The sequence below is a fragment of the Oncorhynchus clarkii genome, chromosome 9 (assembly GCF_045791955.1).
Source record: "Oncorhynchus clarkii lewisi isolate Uvic-CL-2024 chromosome 9, UVic_Ocla_1.0, whole genome shotgun sequence".
NCBI classification, from domain to species: domain Eukaryota; kingdom Metazoa; phylum Chordata; class Actinopteri; order Salmoniformes; family Salmonidae; genus Oncorhynchus; species Oncorhynchus clarkii.
In genome coordinates this window covers 20,244,574-20,266,349 of record NC_092155.1, presented here as the reverse complement: position 1 = coordinate 20,266,349, position 21,776 = coordinate 20,244,574, and the positions used below count along the sequence as shown (strand labels likewise).

Here is a 21,776-nt window from a genome sequence, read left to right as displayed (position 1 = left end):
CCACGGGACAAAACTATGTCCAGAGTATGACTGTGGCAGTGAGTAGGTACGGAGAAATGTTGGACAAAACCCACTGAGTCGATGTTGGCTCCGAAAGCCTTTTGGAGTGGGTCTGTGGACTTTTCCATGTGAATATTAAAGTCACCAAAAATTTGAATATTATCTGCCATGACTATAAGGTCCGATAGGAATTCAGGGAACTCAGTGAGGAACGCTGTATATGGCCCCGGAGACCTGTAAACTGTAGCTATAAAAAGTGATTGAGTAGGCTGCATAGAGTTCATGACTGGAAGCTCAAAAGACTAAAACGTTGTTCTGTATCTGTATGTAAGTTGGGAATCAAGTCTAAGAATCATTTACACTTATGGAGACAGTAGGGATCAGTGTAAGAAGAGCCCTTTAGTTTAGTTTAGTTTCGACCATTTAAAAAAAACAAGCACACATAAAACTTAAAAGCCATACATGCACATGTATAAAATCATCAAAATCACACACAATAAAGTATGAGACTTATTTCCATTGTGGTCCTCTTGAGACAAGATGGCTAGACAAGATCGAACACAGTATGGCAGTGAAATAATAAAACAAAAACATAAAAGAAGATAATCTATCTCATCATTGCAGTCAGATCATAGGGGTTATTCATATGGGCACAGAGAACATCAAACATATTTTTACTTTATTTATAAAGCTGCCCAGAGAGGATGTTGTTTTTATAGGCAGAGGCAACTCATTCCATTCTGAGGCTTCAGTATACAAGAAAGTACCTTTCCCAGCATTACTCCTGAACCTGTATAAGCACACATCAGCAACACCTGATCTGGTGATGTGATTGTGTGCATCCCTAACATGAGGAAAGTAATCACTTAGATATCTGGGCGCAGGACCATAAATACTCCTGTAAACCAAACCTAGTCTAATCTGGGACACCCTAGCCTCAATAGGCATCCAGTTTAGTTCCTGAAAGCAGCTCCTACCTATGTGAGTACGTGGACTCACCTTCAATACTACCCTGATCAACTTATTCTGGGCTATCTGTGAGCTTCCCCTTCATACGTTTAGATAAGTGCCAAACCAGGAAGTACTGGCATAGTCAAAATGGCATTGAATGAGGGCAGTAGCTAGCACTTTCATGGAGTCCTTATCAAGCAGCTTGGACTTTCTAGCCAAAAACTTAGTCCTGGCATTAACCTTCCCTAGCACCTTATTGGCCATGCCCACACCTCCCAAGCTTCCATCAAGGATATATCCCAAGTAGCTAACAGAGGTTTTAGTAGTCAGCACCTCACCCCGTAACTCCACTCTGATTTCAGACGACCTACACAATTTAGGTCTGGATCCAAAAATAATTGCTTCAGTTTTCCCTAAGTGCAGAGGTAGCTTATTATCTCCAAGCCATTTGCTAATGTTAGTAAGCTCTGTGCTAAGTACGCTCTCCAACACAGTTTTACTTTTGTGAGACACCAGAAGTGTAGAGTCATCCGCATAAAGAAAAAGACGGGAGCCTAATGGGAGCCATCACATTCACCACATCAAGGAATCAAGGAATCAACATTTAAAGGCTTCCCAGGCACTGTCTACCCCTACACTATCTAGCACAGGTGACCAGTCATTTTTACCCACTCCCTCCCTAAACTTTTCTGCACAGTATTTTTTGAGTCCTCTGATTCTAACGGTTTTGTGACACTTAAATATATCTTTAAAAATCCTCCTTGTGCAAAATGTAATAAAATGGTCACTGATTCCCTAGACTATTACTCCACTCTGTGATGTTTTAGGTTTATCAGACACCAATATTAAGTCAATTGTACTTTGCACTGTTTCACATATCCTGGTGGAATTATTTTATAATTTGGGTCAGAGCAAGTGATCTACAAAAGTGCATAAATGCATTGTGGGTTGGGCTATTCTTTTTGCAGACATCAGTATTGAAATCCCCTAACAAAATGATTTCTGTCAACAGGGAATCATTACAGTTTGACAACACAATTTCAAGACCTTCATAGAATGCATTCTGCTTGGGCGGCCTATAATGTAACACACCACCAACAAAATCGACTTGGTTTTGGGAAGGCAGATATCCAGCCAGACAATCTATAGATCAGTGTTTAAATCCGATCTGACGTTAAAAGCAATGTCTGATCTTACAAACGCACATATCCCCCCACCGTTCTGATTCCGATCCTTCCTGACAACAGAGTAATTACCTATCTCAATTTCTGAGTCACAAACAGATGAACTATGTCTCAGTAAAACATGACACCTACCTCTGATTTGCAAACCAACAGGCGTATCTCATCGATCTTCGGTAGTAGGCTTCGGATGTTTAAGTGCACAAAATGTAAGCCCTTCTTCCCCAAGGCCTTGAATTTCAGATCCACTTGTAATTCGCCTCCCACTGCGCTGCCATCTTCCCACTGCCCTGCCTCCGGTGGCCTCTCTGTCGCCATGGAGCACCCCTCCCCAGGTGCCACTCCATCATCGTCACCACCGTGTCCCCCCTCACTCGCCTCTGGTTGTCTCCGCTCCGCTGTGGACCCCCCCTCCTCCGGTGCACTCTCCACCCTCAGTAGTCCTCTGGTCCCACTCCACCTTCAATGCTCACACACCCCGCGGGTACAGCACACTGACAGCAACGGTAAGCTTTATTGACCCCAAAGCTAGAATCGCTGCATTTTAAATGAATCCACTGCGCGCATTCCAAACATACCAAAGCTTTGCTGTTACTCTTTATCCACCGTTCGCAAGAGGAGCATGGGTGCATAGGCCGTTTGATGGGGTTCGTGGTTAGGCAACAACACATCCGCCACGCTGATCCTCAACACGGGGGGCCCCTCATTGGTGCGTGGTAAATCTCCTCCTGTACTCCCTGTTCACTCATGACTGCACGGACAAGCACGACTCCAACACCATCATTAAGTTTGCAGATAACACAACAGTGGTAGGCCTGATGCCCGACAATGACGACAGCCTATAGGGAGGAGGTCAGAGACATGACCGTGTGATGCCAGGACAGTAGTGGTAGAGCAGGTTGAGAGCTTCAAGTTCCTTGACATCCACATCACCAACAAACTAACATTGTCCAAGCACACCAAGACAGTCGTGAAGAGGGCACGACAAAACCTATTTCCCTTCAGGAGACTGAAAAGATTTGGCCTTGGTCCTCAGAACTTCAAAATGTACTATAGCTGCACCATTGAGAGCATCCTGACTGGTTGCATCACTGCCTGGTATGGCAACTGCTCGGCCTCAGTCCACAAGGCACTACAGAGGGTACTGCGTACGGCCCAGTACATCACTGGGGCCAAGCTTCCTGCCACCCAGGACCTCTATACCAGGCGGTGTCAGAGGAAAGCCCATACAATTGTCAAAGATTCCAGCCACCCTAGTCATAGACTGTTCTCCCTGCTACCGCATGGCAAGCGGTGCCGGAGTGCCAAGTCTAGGTCCAAGAGGCTTCTAAACAGCTTCTACCCAAAAGCCATAAGACTCCTGAACATCTAATCAAATGGCTACCCATACAATTTGCATTGCCCCCCCCCCCCCCCCATTTTACACTGCCGCTGACTCTTTGTTATTATCTATGCATAGTCACTTTAATAACTCTACCTAAATGTACATGTTACCTCAATTACCAAGACTAACCGGTGCCGCCACACATTGACTCTGTACCGGTACCCCCTGTACTGTATATAACCTCACTATTGATATTTTACTGCTGCTCTTCAATTATTTGTTACTGTTATTTCTTATTCTTATTTTCTTTAGGTATTTTTTAAATTGTATTTTCTTTTTAAACTGCATTGTTGATTAGGGCTTGTAAGTAAGCATTTCACTGTAAGGTCTACAGTGTATTCGGTACAATACAATTTGATTTGATATTTGATATGCTTAATCTGTTGATGCAGTATACATTCAATGTTTTAGTCATGAAAATGGGTTAATTCGTTGTATGATGATGATGATAATGATGATGATGATGACGATGATGATTCCACCATGTGTTCGTCTACAGGAGCGTACCCCTCAGTCAAGTACTCCGTCAGTCCCCAGTTCTCATAACCAGGAAGACAGACATAACACTTGTCCAGCTGCTGCTGATTCAATGCATTTTTTCTTCAATCAAATATGAAAATAGGCATTTAGCTATAGGTGTTGTTTCACTATGAATATTTTTGTCTGATGAACACTTATTTTGGTTATTCCTCTCAGGATCAAGATGCTGAAAACTCCATGACGCTGCTCTGAACAACATCCACAAGAAAGTGAACACCGGGAGACAGAGGAGCGCCATGGAGAGAAACATTGTTTACTGTGGGGTGAGATGACAAAACATGGACTGAAACGCAGACCTTTGCTCTTTAATAACTTGCATTGATTATCTTTTCTACACTATATATATACAGTGCCTTGCGAAAGTATTCGGCCCCCTTGAACTTTGCGACCTTTTGCCACATTTCAGGCTTCAAACATAAAGATATAAAACTGTATTTTTTTGTGAAGAATCAACAACAAGTGGGACACAATCATGAAGTGGAACGACATTTATTGGATATTTCAAACTTTTTTAACAAATCAAAAACTGAAAAATTGGGCGTGCAAAATTATTCAGCCCCCTTAAGTTAATACTTTGTAGCGCCACCTTTTGCTGCGATTACAGCTGTAAGTCGCTTGGGGTATGTCTCTATCAGTTTTGCACATCGAGAGACTGAATTTTTTTCCCATTCCTCCTTGCAAAACAGCTCGAGTTCAGTGAGGTTGGATGGAGAGCATTTGTGAACAGCAGTTTTCAGTTCTTTCCACAGATTCTCGATTGGATTCAGGTCTGGACTTTGACTTGGCCATTCCAACACCTGGATATGTTTATTTTTGAACCATTCCATTGTAGATTTTGCTTTATGTTTTGGATCATTGTCTTGTTGGAAGACAAATCTCCGTCCCAGTCTCAGGTCTTCTGCAGACTCCATCAGGTTTTCTTCCAGAATGGTCCTGTATTTGGCTCCATCCATCTTCCCATCAATTTGAACCATCTTCCCTGTCCCTGCTGAAGAAAAGCAGGCCCAAACCATGATGCTGCCACCACCATGTTTGACAGTGGGGATGGTGTGTTCAGCTGTGTTGTTTTTACGCCAAACATAACGTTTTGCATTGTTGCCAAAAAGTTCAATTTTGGTTTCATCTGACCAGAGCACCTTCTTCCACATGTTTGGTGTGTCTCCCAGGTGGCTTGTGGCAAACTTTAAACACTTTTTATGGATATCTTTAAGAAATGGCTTTCTTCTTGCCACTCTTCCATAAATGCCAGATTTGTGCAATATACGACTGATTGTTGTCCTATGGACAGAGTCTCCCACCTCAGCTGTAGATCTCTGCAGTTCATCCAGAGTGATCATGGACCTCTTGGCTGCATCTCTGATCAGTCTTCTCCTTGTATGAGCTGAAAGTTTAGAGGGACGGCCAGGTCTTGGTAGATTTGCAGTGGTCTGATACTCCTTCCATTTCAATATTATCGCTTTCACAGTGCTCCTTGGGATGTTTAAAGCTTGGGAAATCTTTTTGTATCCAAATCCGGCTTTAAACTTCTTCACAACAGTATCTCGGACCTGCCTGGTGTGTTCCTTGTTCTTCATTATGCTCTCTGCGCTTTTAACGGACCTCTGAGACTATCACAGTGCAGGTGCATTTATACGGAGACTTGATTACACACAGGTGGATTGTATTTATCATCATTAGTCATTTAGGTCAACATTGGATCATTCAGAGATCCTCACTGAACTTCTGGAGAGAGTTTGCTGCACTGAAAGTAAAGGGGCTGAATAATTTTGCACGCCCAATTTTTCAGTTTTTGATTTGTTAAAAAAGTTTGAAACATCCAATAAATGTCGTTCCACTTCATGATTGTGTCCCAGTTGTTGTTGACTTCTTTCTGTCATGCTCCTTTTTAATATTGATTCCGTTGTGCATTTTAAAGCAAATCAAATCAAATCAAATCCAATTTTATTTGTCACATACACATGGTTAGCAGATGTTAATGCGAGTGTAGCGAAATGCTTGTGCTTCTAGTGCTTCTAGTTCCTTGTGCTTCTAGTTGCTTCTAGTTCTAGTTGTGTGTGTGTGAATGTGTGGGCGTGAGAAGTCAGTATAAAATGACTTGTTTTGTATTCTTGACTTTAGAACGTTCCGTGAATAAACCTTCATTCGACCATGATCTTACAAATTCTGGTTTGCAGACAGAGTAATATAATTCAATTGGGTGATGTACCTGGAGAACACAATTCTCTTATCAGCTGTATCCCGAAAACATCTCTATGGTGTTCTGAATACCCTAAATAGATTTAACACTCAGCTCAATTCATCTCTAACCCCCAGCAATGACTGTCAGTCCTCACCACGTGCTCTCCACACGCACATCAGTGCATCTAAACCACAAATAACCATGTCACTAAGTACAACTCTTCATGAGAAAAACCTGAACTAAAAATACAAATATTATAATTTGAACAGCATATTGTTGAGAGACTGATTTAAGTATGAAGTACACATTGTGATTGGTCCGTCTTCAGAAACTATTGACAAAAATCTTAATTTATAATTCCATTTTGCAGGATTGCAATTCATTTATCTTTCAACAGGGCGCAGTAGTGTTTATGGAAGTCCCCTGTGGCAGCTACACCAGTAGAGTAACAGCAACTTTTAGAAGTCAAGAAATGTTCAAATTGTTCACTACTTTTATGAAGAATCGTTGATAAAACACTTTCCTGTGATAGTTCATGTGTGTAGTCATAATATCTGTCAGCAAAGGCACAACAAAGACACTGTGTGGCTGTTAAGAATCTATAACAAGGTAATATATACAATTATTACATACATATTACACATCTGTATCATGTTATAAATCCATTTCAGAATCATAGAGTCACATGCATCAAACAGGCTAGGTAGTCATCATCACTGGATGGATCATTACTACTAACATAAACTAAGTTACTATAAAGTGTAGCTTAGTTACCAGAAGGAGCAACACAATCACTCAAAATGAAATTGGCAAAAAACGTCTGTATATGACGATGACAATGAATCCAGTTGACATGTAATTTTGTGTTGACTTCCAGGGAGGAGTTGAATAAGTATGGGAGTCAACCTATTTATTCATGTCATCTCTCCTCTGTAATGTGTTGACCTCGCTTAGTTGTGTTGATAGCATTTCAATCACACCCACCCCAACACAACAAGTTCACAGGTACTCTGCAGTCTTCTGTAAGCCCAAGACGAGGCCATATCTACGCTTTGGTCAGGTGGGCCTTCTGGCTTTGTGCACACAGGACCCTCCTACCTGCTCTCTGTGTCTCTGTGTCTCTATGTGGTTTTCAGCAGGATGTCTATGTGTTGTCACTGTTGTTCTCACTATCTTTACTGGTTGTTCATGTTTCCCATGATAGCTTACAGCCACAACAAAACAGTTATTTATTTAACTGACTGTAATACATATTTAGTTGAAATCAGTTACAAACCACAAATAACTACTAATGAACCCTATCTGAACCCTCTGAGTTCAGCACCTCATGTGTCATACAGCACCATCTATTCTAACTTGTGGTCCGGGGGGGAGGGGCCATTTTGTGACGATGTCATGCGAGAACTTTCAGTACATTCTCAAATAGGCATATCTTGTGAAGCACAAAGTCAACTGCAGGTTCCTCGGTCAGAATGAGACCAAAAAAGTAAGATCCTCCTTCTGATAGATTGCTTCCTTTCAGAACCACACTAACCACAGAGTAAAACAGACTAGATACAGTGTGTCACATTAGCTGAGTGGCTGTGGTATCCAATCAGGCATGAATGCTCAGGTGCTACACTAAGTGAATGTTTCTGTGAATAATATACAAGGAATGGAGGACTGACATGTACTTGTTTCATTGTGTAGGTGTTTACACTTCTCATGTTCACTCTTGTACATACACTATATATACAAAAGTATGTGGACAGTATGGTGGAACAACTTCAAAATTATGTTATAATACTTCATTGCATCAAATGGTTGTGTTATGAATAGACTATTCTGTTAACTATTGTGTGTGTGTTCTACTGAGGATGGGCTTCTGGGAGATAACACGGACAGGAGATTTATGATGTTTGATCGTGAATCGTCGACCTTCCATGACCAGCCATCATTATCGTAGAGCGATTCACTCTATATGTGTGGGTTGTTTTGACCTGCTCCCTTATTAATAAGTGATTAAAGATTTAGTTTAAGTATAACTCTGACTTGTGTGATAAGTTTGTCTCTCCTCATTTGATAGTAAAGAAATTAACCACCAGAACAGCCCTTCAAATTAATGGATTCGGCGATTTCAGCCACTGAGCCTTACTGAAGGGCTCAGTGACTTCCAACGTGGCACCGATACTGGATGCCACCTTTCCAACAAGTCAGTTAGTCAAATTTATCTCCTGATAGAGTATCCCCGATCAACTAAGTGCTGTTATTGTGAAGTGTAAATATCTAGGAGCAACAATGCTCAGCCGCTGTGTGGAAGGCCACACAAGCTCACAGAATGGGACCGCCAGGTGCTGATGCGCATAGCGCTTAAAAATCGTCTGTCCTCAGTTGCAACACTCACTAGTTCCAAACTGCCTCAGGAAGTAGTCAGCACCCGACGTCAGCCCAAGAACTGATCGTCAGGAGCCTCACGAAATGGATTTTCATGGATGAGCAGACGTATACAAGCCTAAGATCCCCATGCGCAATGCCACGCGTTGGCTGGAGTTGTGTGAAGCTTGCCGCCATTGGACTCTGGAACAGTGGAAACGAGTTCTCTGTAGTGATTAACCACGCTTCACCATCTGGCATTCCGACGGACTAATCTGCGTTTGGCGGATGCCAGGAGAACGCTAAATGCCCCAATTTATAGTGCCAACTGTAAAGTTTGGTGGATGAGGAACAATGGTCCGGGGCTGTTTTTCATGGTTCGGGCTAGGCCCTTTAGTTCCAGGGAAGGGAAATCTTAACGCTACAGCATACAATAACATTCTAGATTATTCAGTGCTTCCAACTTTGTGGCAAGAGTTTGGGGAAGGCCTTTTCCTGTTTCAGCATGGCAATGCCAATGTACATAAAAGAGGTCCATGCATAAATTGTTTTTCAAGATAGTTGTGTGGAAGAACTTGACTGGCCTGCACAGAGCCCTGATCGCAACCTCATCAAACACCTATGAGAGGAATTGAAACGTCGACTGCGAGCCAGGTTTAATCGGCCAACATCAGATTACCAAACGTCAATAATGCTCTTGTGGCTTAATGGAAGCAAGTCCCCGCAACAATGTTCCAACATCTAGGGGAACGCCTTCCCAGAAATGTGGAAGCTGTTATAGCATCAAAGGGATCACCAACTCCATAATAATGGCCATGATTTTGGAATGAGATATTTGACGAACAGGTGTCCACATACTTTTGGCATGGCAGTGCAATTATTGATTTGCGGTATCGTCTACTGCCCATAGCAATATAGTGGAGTGATACAATATACACTGAGTATACCAAATCTTAGGAACACCTTTCTAATATTTAGATGCACCCCCACTCCCCCGCCCCTTTTGTCCTCAGAACAGCCTCAATTCTTCTCTGCGTGGACTCAAGGTGTCGAAGGCCTTCCACAGGGATGCTGGCCCATTAACAAGTGACATCAGTAAGGAATCATAGCTTTCACCTGGTCAGTCTAAGTCATTTAAAGAGCAATTGTATTATTTCATATTGTGACGTTGATCCCCAGATGAGAATCCTGGTCCTTCTCTCCATCATGAGAACTGGAATTCTCCTCTGCTGTCTGATCATCTTAATCATTGTCTACACCACCAGGAAATAGATAAAGCTAAGGCTAATAAGTGTTAATAGACTAGAGATGGGTTTTGGAGTAAAGAAGGAGATACTGTATCATCGCTATGCATTACAAATGATGATTAATTGAGATTGCTTAGTTGCTCGTATTGCATTTGAAAAATATTAGCCTGCGACTTCTAATTCAATTGAGCATCATCATCCTTGCTTATGCTGTATGTGTTAATTGATTGAACTGCTCTCCTGAAATCCCTGTGTTCAGAATGTGCCATCTTTTTGCATGAATAAATATCTATTTAAACAACTGACATGGACAGAAATAGACTCCTTCCATCTCTTGGGTGCTGTACATAAAGTGAGTCTATATGAATGTCTGTCCACAGGGCTTCTGCAGAGACAACCTTGAGCTGTGAGCTCAAGACAAGACCGTCTCTTTGCTTTGCATAGGCCTGGTTGACCATTCAGTCACTATGTGGTTCTAGAAGGATGTCTATGTGGTGTCAGTCAGTTACTCTCTTCAGTCGTTATTCACCCCCATCACTATTAGAAACACAGATCCACTGACATACTGCATGACATGTAGACTAACACAGTATCTTATCACTTACAATATCATAGGTTTTTATCAATTCATGAACTGTAATCATTAGTTTAGTGTAGAGTAGAAGGTGTATCCAGGCTACAGCCAAGAGCGCTACCCACCCAGGTACACCTCTGACCCCTGCTAAACTATCAGGTGTTACACTTAATGTTTCTGTGAATGATAGTGAAAGTAACATGAAATCAGTGGTGTAAAGTACTAAAGTAAAGTACTAACGACTTAAGTCGTTTTTTGGGATATCTGCACTTTACTTCCCATTTCATATATTTGAAAACTTTTACTTTTACTTAACTACATTCCTAAAGAAAATATTATACTTTTTACTCCATTAATTTTCCCTGACACCCAAAAGTACTTGTTACATGATGAATGCTTAGTAGGACAGGTAAAATGGTCCAATTCACGCACATATCAAGAGAACACGTGGTCATCCCTACCGCCTCTCATCTGGCAGATTCACTAAACATAAATGCAGTGTTTGTAAATGATGTCTGAGCGTTGGAGTGCACCCCTGACTATCTGTAAATGGAGTGCACCCCTGACTATCTGTAAATGGAGTGCACCCCTGACTATCTGTAAATTGAGTGCACCCCTGACTATCTGTAAATTGAGTGCACCCCTGACTATCTGTAAATGTAAAAAAAAGAAAAAGAATATGGTGCCGTCTGGTTGGCTTAATATAAGGAATTTGAAATGATTTATACTTTTACTTTTACTTATTTACTTTGAAACGTACATATATTTAGAACCAAATACTCTTAGACTTTTACTGAAGTCGTATTTTACTGGGTGACTTTCACTTTTACTTGAGTCATTTTCTATTTAGGTATCTGTACTTTTACTCAAGTATGACAATTGGGTACTTTTCCCACCACTTCTTAAAATAGAGTAGCTTCATCCTGTAGGTGTTTCCCCCTTATACACTCATAATGCTCCAGCCGTGTTCAACCTGTACGTACAGTATCAAGTCAGGTTCTATGTATATCTGTCCCCCTATAGGTCATCAGGAGAAATGTAACTGCTGCATGTGGTGGGGGCCAAAGATGTTTCATACAACTGATTTTGATACCAAGAGCATAAAGGTACATATAATGTATGCTTCAAATGCTTTATAAAAAAGTTAAACCTATGATGGTAATTCAGGTGGTAAAGTATGATTGTTAATAAGGGAAAAAAGTTGATGATATTTGAATTGTTCTTACACAGACTATCCATCCAGATAAGAGTTTTAACAGAGTATTAGACAGCATTCATCCAGCCAGTTTAGCAAATTACTAGCATTGGTCCACTTTTAGAATTGATTATTTACAGTAAGTGATTCTCAGTTTACCTGTGAAGACCATGGTGGGCTGGATAAGGCATCAACAAGAATGACAGTTCAACCAATCACCAAATAGCCCACTGTTGAAGTGTGGCCTACTTGGGTAGACTTCTCCACTCAAGACACAGTTAGTAAAGAGGATGACATCTTCAAAGATGATCATCACACTGCCTGATATTTCCACTTCTCAGGGAGATGGGTAGGTTCAACTTTTATACTACTGTGCTTAGAGGGGGTACACCTTAAATTTGAAGACGCCAAAGAACTTTATTGATGCTATTCATGTTTGTCTTTGTGTGTATTCTAGCTGCGGTACAATCCTCAGCCATGCGCCTAGTGTCAGCCAACAAAGGAGACACAGTGACTTTGCACTGCTTCCATGAAGGCAACTTGACACTACACTTCTTGTGGTTCAAGCAAAGCTTGGGTGACTATCCTCATGACAACTTTTTACAAGTATGACAATAATGCTACATTCTACAATGCATTTAAAGGAAACCCTTGCTTTTCAGTGCAAAGTGGCAAAGGAATAAAACAGCTATGGATCTCAGACATGCAGCTCTCAGATTCAGTAACATATCACTGTGGGAATTATATTTCCAACAAGGTGGAATTTTGAAAAGGAACCATTCTAATTGTTAAAGGTACAAAATCTGATTTTAGAGAGAAAATAACTAGAATCTATTTTTCTGCAACTACGTATATTCTTGATCATTTTTGCACTTTACATTTTGGATATACAATGTCTTCATTAAATGTGAGGTATTCTCAAAATCAGACATTACTGTAGTTTTCAACAAATGTTGAGTTAGGACACAAAAAAGGAAACACATTTACTGACGTGAAAACCTTTTTGTCAGGATCGGCATCCAGAAACACCACCGTTGTACAGCAGCCTGTGTCTGAGTCAGTCCAGCCAGGAGACTCTGACTCTGAACTGTACAATACACACTGAGACCTGTGCAGGAGAACACAGTGTCTTTTGGTTCAGACATGGCTCAGGAGAATCCCCTCCAGGAATCATTTACACCAATAGAGACAGGAGTGATCAGTGTGAGAAGAGCCCTGAGGCTGGGTCTCCTACACTGAGCTGTGTCTACAACCTCCCAAAGAGGAACCTCATTCTCTCTGATGCTGGGAATTACTACTGTGCTGTGGCCTCATGTGGGGAGATTCTGTTTGGGAACGGGACCAAGCTGTACATTGAATTTGATGACTATTATCCACAGATGAAAATCCAGGTCCTTCTCTCCATCATAAGAACTGGAGTTCTCCTCTGCTGTCTGACCATCTTCATCATCATCTACCTCAACAGGAAATAGATCAACCTAAAACCATACTTGAGATAGGTTTTGTGGTAACTTCTGGAGATCATCACGTATTTTATGATATTTATTGAGATTGCTGAGTTGATCATATTGTGTTTTTAATATTAATGGTCTGTGACCTTGCCTAAAAAGTTTTATGTTAATTGATTGAATTTCTCCCTGTGTATGTACCTTTTTTTATAAATATCAATTTAAACATCTGATACCATCTGAAATTGACTTCTTCCTCCTCTTGTTTTCTGTACATGCAGTATGCCTGTATGAATGCTTGTCAAGAGTGCTTCTGCAGAGACAACCTACCATTACCATGCCAAACACAAGCAGTCATCATGCACTAAGCTGTTCACAGCTACCTGGACATTTTGGTCTACTGTCAGCATAAGACGAGAAAATATCTACGCTTAGGACAGGCCTGCTGAACTTCTACACACCCTGTGGTTTTCAGCTGGATGTCTATGTGGTGTCAGTCAGTTACTCTCTTCAGTTGTTGTTCTCCCCCATCACTATTAGAAACACAGACCCACTGACATACTGCATGTCATGTAGTATCTTATCACTTACAAGATCATAGGTTTTATCCATTCTTGAACTGTAATCGTTCATTTACAGAGTGTAGAGTAGAAGGTGTATCCAGACTACAGCCAAGAGCCCTACCCACCCAGTTACACCTCTGACCCCTACTCAGATGTTACATTTCAGTTAGTGCTTTTTTTCTGTGAATGATAATGAAAGCAAGACTGACATAAAATGCACTTGCTTCATCCTGTAGGTGTTACCCCCTTATACACTCATGATGCTCCACCAGTATTCATCCTGTACATACAGTATCAAATAACGTTCTATGAATAATAGTCCTCCTATAGGTCATCAGGAGAACTGTAACTGCTGCATGTGGTGGAACCAAAGATATCTAAGGCACACAACTGATGTTGATACCAAGAGCATACAGGTACATATAATGTATGCTTCAAAAAAGTACAAACTACATGAAAAACATATTTTAAAATAAACCTGTGATGGTAAATCGGTTCTTAAAGTATGATTGCCAAGATGGAAAAAAAGGTTGTTGGATATTTTAATTGTTGTTACACAGACTATCTATCCAGATAAGAGTTATAACAGAGTATTAGACAGCTTTCATCCAGCCATGTGTTGCAAAATGACTAGCATTAGTCCACTTTTAGCATTGATCATATACAGTAAGTGATTTTCAGTTTACCTGTAAAGAGCATGGTGGGCTGTATAAATAAATACAAATAAATACATAAAAAATCCTATAATGTGATTTTCTGGATTTTTTCTTCTCATTTTGTCTGTCATAGTTGAAGTGTACCTATGATGAAAATTACAGGCCTCTCTCATCTTTTTAAGTGGGAGAACTTGCACAATTGGGGGCTGACTAAATAATTTTTTGCCCCACTGTAATTGGTAGATTTGGATAGAAACCACTCTAAAGTTTCCAAAACTGTTAAAATACTGTCTGTGTGTATAACAGAACTCATACGGCAGGCAAAAACCTGAGACAAATTCAACCAGGAAGTGGGAAATCTGTAGTTTTTTTAAGTGATTGCCTATCCAATATCCTGTGTCTGTGGGCTCAGATTGCACTTCCTAAGGCTTCCAGTAGATGTCAACAGTCTTTAGAAGTTGTTTCAGGCTTGTATTGTGAAAGGGGATCGAATAAGAGCTGTTTCAACAAGTGGTCAAGCTGAAAGACATTAGTTTAGTCTCGCGCGTGTCCGTGAGCGCGACACTTGTTCTCTTTCCTTTCTAATTGCAACGGAATTGTCCGGTTGGAATATTATTGAAGATTTATGATAAAAACATCCTAAAGATTGAATATACATTGTTTGACATGTTTCTACTAACTTTAATGGAATTTTTTTGACTTTTCCTCTCAACTTTATGCCTGCGCTTTGTGCATTTGGATTACTGGACTAAACGTGCGAACAAAAAGGAGGTATTTGGACATAAAGATTAACTTTATCGAACAAAACTAACATGTATTGTCTAACATGGAGACCTGGGAGTGCCATCAGATGAAGATCATCAAAGGTAAGTCATTCATTTTAACACTATTTCTGAAAATGGCTGTACGGTTTTCTGTGGCTAGGCGCTGACCTAACATAATCGCATGGTGTGCCTTAAGCCTTTTTGAAATCGGACACAACAGCTGGATAAACAAGACGTTTAATCCTATGTATAACACTTGTATCTTTCATCAATGTTTATGATGAGTATTTCTGTAATTTGATGTGGCGCTCTACAATTTCACCGGATGTTTGTTTGAGACAATGCATTTCTGAACATAACGCATCAATTTCAAATAAGGTTTTTGGACATAAAGATGAACTTTATCGAACAAAACACACATTTATTGTCTAACATGGAGTCCTGGGAGTGCCATCCGGTAAAGATCATCAAAGGTTAGTGATTCATTTTAACGGTATTTCTGACTTTTGTGACACCTCTCCTTTTTTGGAAAATGGCTGTATGGTTTTCTGTGGCTAGCCACTGACTTAACATAATCGCATGGTGTGCTTTCACCGTAAAGCCTTTTTGAAATCGTACATTGTGGCTGGATTAACAAAAAGTGTATCTTTAAAATGGTGTATAACACTTGTATGTATGAGGAATTTTAATTATGAGATTTCTGTTGTTTGAATTTTGTCAATAACGTTACATTCCACAATGAATTTCAAAGGCAAACCTCGCTTTTCAGTGCAAAGTGGCAAAGGAATAAACACCTACGGATCTCAGACATGCAGCTCTCAGATTCAGCAACATATTACTGTCAGAATGTCAAGGCTCAGGAGAAGACCCACATGCAGACTTTTTCGGAACAAAAGTTTATAACTCAAACAAGTGGCAGGCAAACAACAGGTCAAGGGCAGGCAGAGGTCAGTAGTCTATAGCAGAGTCAGAAAGGTACAGAACGGCAGGCAGGTTCAGGACCAGGGCAGGCAGAGGTCAGTATTCCAGGGTGGTAAGGCATGGTAAAGAATGACAGGCAGGCTCAGGGTTAGGGCAGGCAGAATGGTCAAAACCAGGAAAGCTAGAAAACAGGAACTAGAGACAGACAGGAGCACGGGGAAAAACGCTGGTAGGCTTGACGAAACAAAACGAACTAGCCACAGACAAACAGAGAACACAGGTATAAGTACACTGGGGATAATGGGGAAGATAGGAGACACATGGAGGGGGGTAGAGACAAGCACAAAGACAGGTGAAACAGATCAGCGTGGGACAGTACCCCCCCAGGTAGGACGCCACCTGGTGTCCTACCTGGGCGGATACCTGATTGACCAGGGTGCCGGCGTTGGAACTCAGCAATGAGGCCTGTGTCCAGGATGTCCCTGGCGGGGACCCAGCACCTCTCCTCCGGGCCATAACCCTCCCAGTCAACCAGGTACTGGAATGCCCTGCCCCAAGGTTGAATCTTCAGGAGGCACCTCACTGCTCACGCCGGTTGGCTGTCGATGAGAAGGGGAATAGGGGTGGGCCTAGAAACAGGAGACAAAGGGCTGTGAGATACGAAAAGTAAGATGATTGCGGAGGGTACGGGGCAACAGAAGACAAACAGCAGAGGGGCTAATAATCTTGGAAATAGGGAAAGGGACGATAAAGCGGGGGGAAAGTTTGCGGGACTCTACTCGGTGTACTCGGTGGACAGCAATACCATCTGCTCGAGACAACACCGGGGGGCCGGGGTCCGGTGGCGGTCCGCTTGGTGTCAATACCTGGAGGTGGTGCCGAAGAACATGGCTGACGTTTTACATTCTCCCAATCAATTGTGCTATTTTGTAAATGTTTTTGCTTTTTGTGTAACTTATTTTTTAACTTATTGTGTACATAATGTTGCTGCTATCGTCTCTTATAACCAAAAATAACTTCTGGACATCAGAAAAGCGATTACTCACCGCAGACTGGAAGAAACCTTTTCCTTTAACGAGTCTGACGAGAAGAATATCCTGCTTTCACTGGAACAGGCCCAGATCCAAGCCTTTTGCATGAAGAAAAGACGCTGGCAAAGAGGCCACAGATCGGGCACCCTTCTGAGAATCCGGAGGCGAGAGAGTAAACTCCCATTGCCTTCCATTATTCTTGGTAACATGCAATCATTGGAAAATAAAATTGATGGCCTACAATTAAGATTATCCTACCAACGGGACATTAAATACTGTAACATCTTATGTTTCACAGAGACGTGGCTGAACAAAGATACGGACAATATAGAGCTAGAGGGATTTTCCATGCACCGGCAGAAAAGAGACGTTACCTCTGGTAAGACGAGGGGTGGGGGTGTATGTCTTTTTGTCAATGACAGCTGATGTGCGATGTCTAATATTAAAGAAGTCTCGAGGTGTTGCTCACCTGAGGTGGAGTACCTTATGATAAGCTGTATACCACACTTTCTACCGAGAGAGTTCTCAGCTGTACTATTCGTAGCTGTCTATTTACCACCACAAAGCAAAGCTGGCACTAAGACCGCTCTCAACCAACTCTATAAGGCCATAAGCAAGGAAGAAAATGCTCACCCAGAAGCAGCGCTCCTAGTGGCCGTGGACTTTAATGCAGGCAAACTTAAATCAGTTTTACAACATTTTTACCAGCATGTCACATGTGCAACCAGGGGGAAAAAAATCCTAGACCACCTTTACTCCACACAAGGAGATGCATACAAAGCGATCCCCTGCCCTCCATTTGGAAAATCTGACCATAATTCTATCCTCCTGATTCCTGCTTACAAGCAAAAACTAAATCAGGAAGTACCAGTGACTCGCTCAGTACGGAAGTGGTCTGATGCTGCACTACAGGACTGTTTTGCTAGCGCAGACTGGAATATGTTCCGGAATTCATCCAATGTCATTGAGGAAATCACCACCTCAGTAATCGGCTTCATCAATAAGTGCATCGATGATATCATCCCCACAGTGACTGTACGAACATATCCCAACCAGAAGCCATGGATTACAGGCAACATACGCATCGAGCTAAACGCTAGAGCTTCCACTTTCAAGGAGCGGGAGACTAATTCAGACGCTTATAAGGAATCCTGCTATGCCCACAGAGGAACCATCAAACAAGCAAAGCGTCAATACATGCACGAGAGCACCAGCTGTTCTGGATGACTGTGTGATAAAGCTCTCGGTAGCCGATGTGAACAAAACCTTTAAACAGGTCAACATTCACAAAGACGCTGGGCAAGACAGATTACCAGGACGTGTACTCAAAACATGCACGGACCAACTGTCAAATGTCTTCACTGATATTTTCAACCTCTCCCTGACCAAGTCAGTAATACCTGTTTCAAGTAGACCACCATAGTTTCTGTACCCAAGGAAGTGAAGGTTACCTGCCTAAATGATCACCGCCACGTGGCACTCACGTCAGTAGCCATGAAGTGCTTTGAAAGGATGGTCATGGCTCACATCAACAGCATCCTCCCGGACACCCAAGACCCACTCTTAGTCTCCTCCTGTATTCCCTGTTCACCCACAACTGCGTGGCCAAACACGACGCCAACACCATCATTAGGTTTGCTGACGACACAACAGTGGTAGGCCTGATCACCGACAACGATGAGACTTCCTATAGGGAGGAGGTCAGAGAACTGGCAGTGTAGTGCCAGGACAACAACCTCTCCCTCAATGTGAGCAAGACTAAGGAGCTGATCGTGGACTACAGGAAAAGGCGGGCCGAGCAGGCCCCCATTAACATCGACGGGGAAGTAGTGGAGCGGGTCGAGAGTTTCAAGTTCCTTGGTGTCCATATCACCAACGATCTATCATGGTCCAAACATACCAAGACAGTCGTGAAGAGGTCACAACATAACCTTTTCCCCCTCAGGAGACTGAAAATAATTGGCATGGGACCCAGATCCTCAAAAGGTTCTACTGCTGCACCATCGAGAGCATCCTGACCGGTTGCATCACTGCCTGGTATGGTAACTGCTCGGCATCTGACCGTAAGGTACTACAGAGGGTTGCGCGAATGACCCAATACCTCACTGGGGCCAAGCTTCCTGCCATCCAGGACCTATATAATAGGCATGTCAGATGAAAGCCCATAAAATTGTCAGACTCCAGTCACCCAAGTTATAGACTGTTTTCTCTGCTACCGCACTGCAAGCAGTACCGGAGAGCCAAGTCTAAGACCAAAAGGCACCTCAACAGCTTCTACCCCTAAGCCATAAAACTGCTGAACAATTCATAAAACCGCCACCCGACAATTTACCCGACCCCCCCCCTCCTCCCTTTTGTATGTTGCTGCTACTCGATGTTTGTTTGTTACCTATGCATAGTCACTTCACCCCCACCTACATGTACAGATTACCTCAACTTCTTCGGTACCGGTTCCCCCTGAATATAGCCTCGATATTGTTTTTCTTATTGTGTTACTTTTTATTATAACTTTTTTATTTTAGTCTACTTGGTAAATATGTTCTTCTTCTTGAACTGCGCTGTTGGTTAAGATTTATCTGTGCTGCTTTGCATGGTTTTAAATGCCGATGTGCTTGTCTATGTAAATAGTAACCTTTCTCTCCTTTCTTATTTCACAGGCACTAGTACATGCTACTATTTCGACCTGTTGTGCCAAATAATTTCTATGCAATGGCTCAGTGTCAGGCCCCTTTTGTCTCCACTCAGGAACAGTTATCTACCCATTCTGTGTCACTCCTATCTTCTCTCCTCATGCAACTCAAATTCATTCTGCTCTCTCTCTCTATCTTGCTCTTTTCCTAGCCCCCCCTCCTTCTCCTCTCTGCTCCCAAACCATCAAGGTCTCAGCAGTGCGGGGAGGGCTTCTCCGTCTGTCCTTTCTACTATCTGTGTGTCGCTCTGTCTCATAACAGTCAGTATCAAATATGGGGTATTCCCAAATATTTACTAAATGTCTCACTGTCTGAACTCGTGGATTTTAGATAAATCATCTGTCTTTGGTGACCATCTCTAAAGTAATTTTGCATAGGTTGATTAAGGTTATCTCAATGCTCTCAATAATCCTGAATCACCACAGATGTCATATATCCCTGTCATGTTGGCTTCGATTAGGTTCTAAATACTTAACATAAGTCTACCATTAATCCAAGGCTATGCCCTTTCTTTCTTCTCATTGGTTCAAATTACAACTATGTCGAAGAACTATAAAATCGTTCATAATTATCAATTACTCAATTTACCTTAAAATCAGTATCACAAATTACCTTATATTCATTATCCAAATGGCCCTCCCATGACGCTGATCAGACCACAAAGGAAAGCCATGATAGAGGTCAAAGGTCATACCCGTTTACCTTCGTGTTCCATACTATATTATACAAATTAAAGAAAAAACATCAAACATTTTCTACATGTTGTACCCCAGGTTCCCAGAACATTCCCTTATCAAAATAATTCAAGTGTTTAATTAAAACTCATAAAATAAAACTTCTAGTATTCCATATGTGTGTACCCCTTTAAGATATCGTGTCTCTAGGAAAATGGAAATCTCCTCAAACCAAAAGGCTAAAAACAAACCAAACATTTCCAGGCCTTTTCAATTTTGGTATAAACATGCCTCTACCTCCCTCACTCCCTTCAAGATTACAGCCCCCAGAAAACATTCCAAAAAAAGACAATGAAGCACTGTCCCTTTAAGATAAAATTAACTCAACCTGCAATCCACTTTGCGGACCTGTCATTGTTCCACGTAATGGAAACAGATTATAATGTTAGAATACCTTCACTTCCTGTTCAATTTCACTGGTGTTACCTAAAAAGTCAAACCAAGAATCAATAACCAGAAAAACTTTTACGATTGAACTATTCAGACCTGAATCCCTTACAGCCAAATATAGCCCAGTATGCACAACCAACCAGTGATGCCCACCTAGCAATTTTGTTAATAGATTTAGCAAATTTAGCTACATTTAAAAATGTATTTGGAACTTTTAGCAACTTTTGAAAAGTGACTCAAAGCTATAATGCACGCATTTTCCCTCTAAAAGACACAAACCATTTTCCCTGTCACATCCTCAGTCACAACATCATTGCCTGGCTGCAAAAATGCATTGTGAGTGACGTCAGCAGCAGGCGCTCAGCCCGTGCCCAGGCAGCAGCAATTTCAGCGAATTGCAAATCATTGTTGGCTGACTGCAGCAGCAGTAGTAAGGGTCCGACAAGCCAAACCCAATGAATATAGTTGGTCATGAATGTTTGACCTTGAACAGAACTTTATTCTATTGTAAAAGTAAAACCAAACTTCCCACTTTCTCTTCTACAAAATGTCAAAGTACCATGTACTTCGCTCAGTTTATAACATATGTCAGTCAATCCATAAGAATGAAGAACATTTCGGTGGGCACCACTCTATCGCCATTATCTCTCCGCTATTATTTAGAATTTCTTTAGATTTAGGTAACTGTCTCTTCTATGATTCCGTAATTTAAATACGACTCCATTCTCAATTGGTTGTTCCAGCAGACCATTTAGGCAAGACAACGCATTACATCGAAATCGCCTAGCTATTATTTAGAATGAATTAGTCTTTCAATTTAACCTAAACAAGCTATTAAAACGTTCAGTTTATATCTTAAACAAAAACTAACAACCGTATCTCTCCTGGCAAAACATATCAATACTTGAATTACAATCAGAATACATTTTTGTCTATCGGTGCATAGGCTGCGATACAAACCCGAGTCTCCCACGTT

At 41.6% G+C, this 21,776-nt stretch overlaps 1 pseudogene; it reads left to right on the top strand.

The window, feature by feature from the left end:
- Positions 1-2,448: 2,448 nt before the first annotated feature.
- LOC139417498 (uncharacterized) lies at positions 2,449-13,075 on the top strand (annotated as a pseudogene).
- The last annotated feature ends 8,701 nt before the right edge of the window (positions 13,076-21,776 follow it).